The following is a 6000-nucleotide window of genomic DNA, read 5'->3' as shown; positions in this document are numbered from 1 at the left end:
TGTTAGCGTACTTTGAAGCAGTGCTTCCACTTTTAGGGAATTCTCCCTTTTTTAGGGAAAAATAGCTGATATTTTGGATGATAAAGACAATTTTAAAAATACCAGGATTTAGGATATTTCGGGGTAAAAAGCAAAGCCTATACTAGTAACTGTTGTGAATTTTAAAATAAACGATAATTAAAGTAAAACAATGAACATTTTATTTTATGGAGAGAATGACATTAAGTCGAGTTGACAAGTAAAAGAATAAAACAGAGTTGTGTATAAAAACTATAAAGAAGGTTTGATTCAACAGTAACCCTCTAGTAAAGTAAATCATAGATTAAGCCACTGCTTTTTTCTTAGGGATTCCCCAGAATCCCAATAAGTATAATCCACCAAATTTTTATTTACCTATTTTCGTTGATGTCACCAGAACTTACTTGTATTGTAATATACAGGTACTTCATGTACCATGAAAGATTATCATGGTAATTTCATTTACGAAAACCTTGTAATTGTCATTTCGCTTTTGCTAGCAGTTCCTTCTTCAAAGACTGAGGTAGAAAGATTATTCAGTGTTCTCAAATGTAAAAACTGACAAAAGAAACAGGCTTTCTAACGAAACCCTGAACGACTTGCTTCATAGAAAGTTGGGAATGCCAGCAAACAATTGCTTAATTTTAGAACCGAACAGTGTTAGGTTGCGTGCAGCAAAAGAATATAAAAGCAATGCGTCGACTTCCTTGAAAATTCTAATCCTATAGATCTATGATCTTCTGGGGGCGTTTAGATTATATATACCTACATTAAATAATATGCTGTGGTTTATTTTCTGTATTTTATTTATGCTTTCTATATAAAGGATTTATGAAAGTTGTTTAGGAAATTTTAGGGATAAATTCAAAAGAAACTAGGGTAAAATGTGGTAAAAAAACGTAAGTGGAAACACTGCTTTGAAGTTTTCAAAATTCCAGGGCCAATAAAACAATCTCAAAAAAAAAAAAAAGTTTTCAAAATGTCGTACATAACGCTTTAATTTTTTAAATCGTTTTTTTTTTGTTTTGTTTTGAGTTATTTTACGTTGTAGTATTAATTTAGAGCAACTTTTAGCTTTGTGAGAATATTAGACGATTAGACATTGAGAAACTCTGTTTTGAATTCTCTTTAGACATAACTTGGCTCCAATACTTTTTTCTTCGTTAGCGTTTCGTAAGCCAGTGTAACTATTTTCATTTCAGAAAGTTTATTATTAAAAATCAGCATGCCTCAAGATCGAAAATGAAATGCTATTTCGGATGCCTTGATAACGGTGAGTTTACACTATTTTTCCGGTATATTATTTGCTAACAGAATTATTATTCATAATATAATTAAATGAATTAGCACCAACTAATGGTCCTTCCTATTTCTGCTGCCTAGCTATCATATATGTTAAGTTTTGATCAAAACAGTCGGTATTAAGTCTCGTACTATCACACACACACCTCAGATAATAAAATTGTCCCGAGTGGGTGGCAGTATTTATGTTTTGCAACTCAGCGTATTATATGCTTATTGTCAAGTGGGCCCGAGCTAGTTTTTTGGAATGATCAATCAGTCATGATTTCCTGTTTAAATAAAATACAGCACAATTGATCTAACATCCAAAGTTAGATGATGGCATTCACGTTTTGTTTCCTGGTGTTTGATAACCAAGTTACACCAAGTGGCCTGTGACCACGTTCATCCTTCTACCCAATATAAAATAATGTTTTTATTTTTGTAGACAAAGGTTTGATAATGACAAAATTTTATGGAAAAATTATAAGGAGCACTAAAATGTCTGAAACATGAAAAGATTGATGCACTATATTTGAACCAGAACGTGTTATGTAATATATTAATTTGTAAGTATGATTACATTAACACAAAATTTTTCCTGGTCGTATTTTTTCAATATTTGTTACATACTTAAGATACTTTGTTTCTCCGTTTCAGAAGAGAAACTGATTCATCAAGGAACGTGAACTCACAAGGGATCTTAATTTTTTTAAATATGTTTATAATTTATAAATTAATAATTGAAATAGTTCATAAGAACTAAATTGATGCCAATTTTGTTTTAAAATAGGTTGTTTAGTTCTTATAGTTATAGTATTATGTTTGAATAGCTGTAATTAGTAAGTTAGTAATATATGAAAATACTGATATAAATTTTTGTAAATAACCTTTTGTAAATTCTACGAGAAGATGATTTTAATTAATGATCAAAAGTCAATGGTCTTCAAAAGCATTATTTGCAATTATTTAGATTAACTGTGGAATATATTTGCTAAGTTGTGTTTTCTGTATGAGCAGATATAAATGAAAATGCCCAAACATGATTATGTTTCTTACATTTTCATTATGTGAAATCAATATGCTTGTGACTTGAGTATATTAATAATTTATTAAAACTTAATTTATAGACAGCAACCCCTATGGCACTGCTGAAGTTTATAAGCACTGGTGACCACTTATCATGAGCCGGGTTGCATGCTGGTCTGCTGTTGAGTGCAATAAAAATTTTCGAAACCCTTTCTATTATTTAGATGTAATATTAATGTACATTTAATTTGGATTAAAAGATAAATTTACATTTTATGTTTGCATGTGTATGTTTATAATTCATTTGCATGTGATGAACATCAGTTTCTTTTGTAACAAAATGCAAACTAATGGTTTGTAATGAATGTAATTAACTTTAAGATGATTTTCTTTCAATCTGCTGTTTGTTTTATCTAGTATTACCAAAGCTAAAGCATCAGAAACGTCAGAATAGAAATAATTTAGATAGAGAATAAAAGTATAACTATTGTAATCATGTCTAAGATTACTATAAGCGTCATTAAGTACAAACTATCAATATTTAAGAGTACTTTAAATCATCTTTACATTTTTTAAACATTTTTTGTTTTTTTTTTGTTTTTCAAATCATGTAACAAAACGTTTGTGCAGAACAAAATGTCACATGTTATGAACATGATTGTGGGTTAATCGTTTCTTAAATTTCTAAATGTTTATAAGAATGCTAAGAATAATTTAGTATTCACTTTAGTGTGTGTATTATCTCTACAATGCTAGTTTAAATGACAATTATTGTATGACGAAGCATAGGTAGTGTTTATAGATGTAATATTTTCATACAAGGTCATGATCTGTCACGATCAACTTTAAGCAAGAACTGCTATCGTTAAGAAACAAATTTATTAAATTTAATTCAAATTGTCTACTATGTTTGTAATGGAAAGCTGACATGTTTATATTTCGCACAAATGACTTAATTGACATTGAATGATTTGATTATCTAGACTTAATTAACTTTTAGATAACTTTCGATTTAATGTTAATAAGTACGCTAGTAGGATTAATCTAGAGGAGTTATTGTTATTCGAAATTTTATACAATTGTACGTTCATACAATCTTTTAACAGAAAATTGTTTGTAATATAGGGAAATTAAATAGCTTACAGAGAATTACAGCTTTTTATTTTAAAAAACTGTTTTCTCTCTGTATGAAAAGATCTTATCGATTAGAATGCTGAACACAATCAAACATTCCTTAATAACTCATAAGTACTACCGGGAATTTCAGCGATTCTAAACGATAAGATTTTTTCATAAAGAGAGTTAATTATAAAAAATATTAAAATTACTAAAAAAGCCACCTGGTGGGGGGTAGGGAGACTAATAATCGACCGTAGCGACGCCTGCTGGACCGGGCTTTAACTAAAGCAAAAATAAAAATGAGAGTTGCGCATCTATCTCTAATATATTAAGTGTATAATCTATGGGCTCCGGTAACCATTTAACACCAGACGGACAGTGAGATCGTTCACCCACCCAAGCAATAAAAAAATAGGTATGTACTATGTATTTTTTTTTAAAGGGATTTTATGACCTGGTTACTAAGACCTTTAAAGTCAAGTCTTATTTTAATTTTAGTGAAAACTTTTTTATATGAAAAATGATAATATGAAATGAAATGAAACGAGATGAGATGATATGGTATGAATTAAAATCTCAGTAAAGTAAAATCAAGATGGTTTATCCCATGGTTTTATTAATTATTTTATTAATTTTATGGTTTAAAACGTAGTGATTACTTGCTCAGTGGTTTATCCACTGCCAGTAGCCACAGATTAACATAATAGTTACTATCACAGATTAATATATTAGGTACGTAACGGTAATGTACTGGTTAATACATTCTAAAGTGTGAGCTTCGCGGTCTGTTTACATCTAGTGCTTATGATAATATATCGGTCTGGCGCCATGGCGCGGGAACCTGCAACAGCGCACCTCGCACTCACGCTTACAATCTAAGACATTATTTGTGTAACTCGCCACAGCGTATAATTGTGTGGTGTCGGATCCCGGAAAAAACGGTCTTTACCGCCCCGCCAATCAAGAGGAGACCTAAAGCTAAGTAACGTCATAAAAATTTAGATGACATAGCGAAAGTTCGTCTCGAGAAGCTATCCCTTTATTAGAAGTTATGCCCAGTGAAAAATCTCATCCTGTCTCAAGCTTAAAATCGACAATTCATTAAATTTTTAAATCAAAGACAAAAATAAAGAAGGAGACTAAGAAAATAGTGGCAGTGGAGCGCGCAGTTGCCCTAAAGACCATGTATGAGCAACTGGAAACAAAAGAAGGTCAAAAATGTATATTTAAGCTCGCTAAACAGCGTTGTTGGAGCACGAGGGATCCCACTAGATGTCGGGCTGTTAAAGATCCAAATGGTGAGCTTCTGTATAGGGATAGTGATGTACTATCAGCTTGGCATCAATATTATGAACAGCTACTAAACCCTACTCAAGCTGCTATACAGTTAACAAAAGTGGGCAGGAACATTGGACTTATACCTCCAATACGTCCAAATGAGGTCAAAATGGCGTTAGAAAAGATGGTCAATAAGAAAGCCACGGGACCGGACGGTATTCCAGTGGAAGCTTGGAAGTGCCTTCGTGAGCACGGAATCGAAACGCTCACCAAACTTTTCAACTGTGTGTTGCGCTCTTCCAAAATGCCAGCGGTGTGGAGATTGAGCACCATAGTTCCTATTTATAAGGGGAAGGGCAGTAAGTACGAATGTAACAACTATCGCGGGATCAAGCTGTTAAGCCATACTATGAAACTGTATGAAAGAATGATTGACAGCCGCCTAAGATCAGAGTGTTCACTATCCAAAAATCACTATGGTTTTGTACAGGGCTTATCTACCACCGACCCTATGTTTGCTCTAAATACGATCGCTGAGGAGTATCGTGAGAAACTTCGGCCATTGTATGTCGCATTCTTAGACATGGAAAAGGCATTTGACCGTGTGCCAAGAGATACGATCTGGTGGAGACTTCGCTAGAAGAATGTACCCGAACATTATGTTAACGTCATAATTGACATGTACAGGGATGCGAGGTCAATGGTGCGGACAGTAGTGGGTCAGACAAAACCAATAGCAGTTGCAGAAGGTCTGCATCAAAGTTCAGTACTGAGTCCCTTTCTGTTCGGCATGGTTATAGACTCACTCACTGAGGTGGCGCAGTCCTCAGCCTCGTGGACTTTCATCTATGCAGACGACGTTGCTATCTGCACCGAGAGCCGCACAGAGCTACGAGAGGCACTCCTGTTGTGGAAACAGCAGTTACAAGCCGGTGGCCTAATATTGAGTGTTGCGAAGACACATTACATGTATTTTAATGACCCAGATCCAGGTGACAACAGTCCGATTTCCATTGACGGTCAACTTGTAAACATGTGCGATCAATACAAGTATCTGGGTACTATGATGCACAGGTCTGGAAATTTTAAAATGCAACATTCAACACCGAATAGCCGCAGCGTGGCTAAAATGGCGAGAAGTAAGTGGTGTCACCTGCGATAGGAGGATGCTCGTTAAGCTCAAGGGTATGATCTATAAGACCATAATAAGGCCTGTTCTTATGTATGGCAGCGAAACATGGGCGGCAATCAAAAGGAACGTACATACCATTCAAG

At 33.9% G+C, this 6000-nt stretch overlaps 1 long non-coding RNA gene across 1 annotated transcript; it reads left to right on the top strand.

The window, feature by feature from the left end:
- Positions 1-923: 923 nt before the first annotated feature.
- Positions 924-3477, top strand: LOC149502865 (uncharacterized). The gene is made up of 3 exons (XR_016323270.1): positions 924-1291; positions 1748-1868; positions 1960-3477. It is a non-coding gene; the product is annotated as an uncharacterized LOC149502865 (long non-coding RNA).
- The last annotated feature ends 2523 nt before the right edge of the window (positions 3478-6000 follow it).

The sequence above is a fragment of the Bombyx mandarina genome, chromosome 06 (assembly GCF_030267445.1).
Source record: "Bombyx mandarina strain Sakado chromosome 06, ASM3026744v2".
Lineage (NCBI taxonomy): Eukaryota > Metazoa > Arthropoda > Insecta > Lepidoptera > Bombycidae > Bombyx > Bombyx mandarina.
This window is presented reverse-complemented; position numbering and strand designations above follow the sequence as displayed.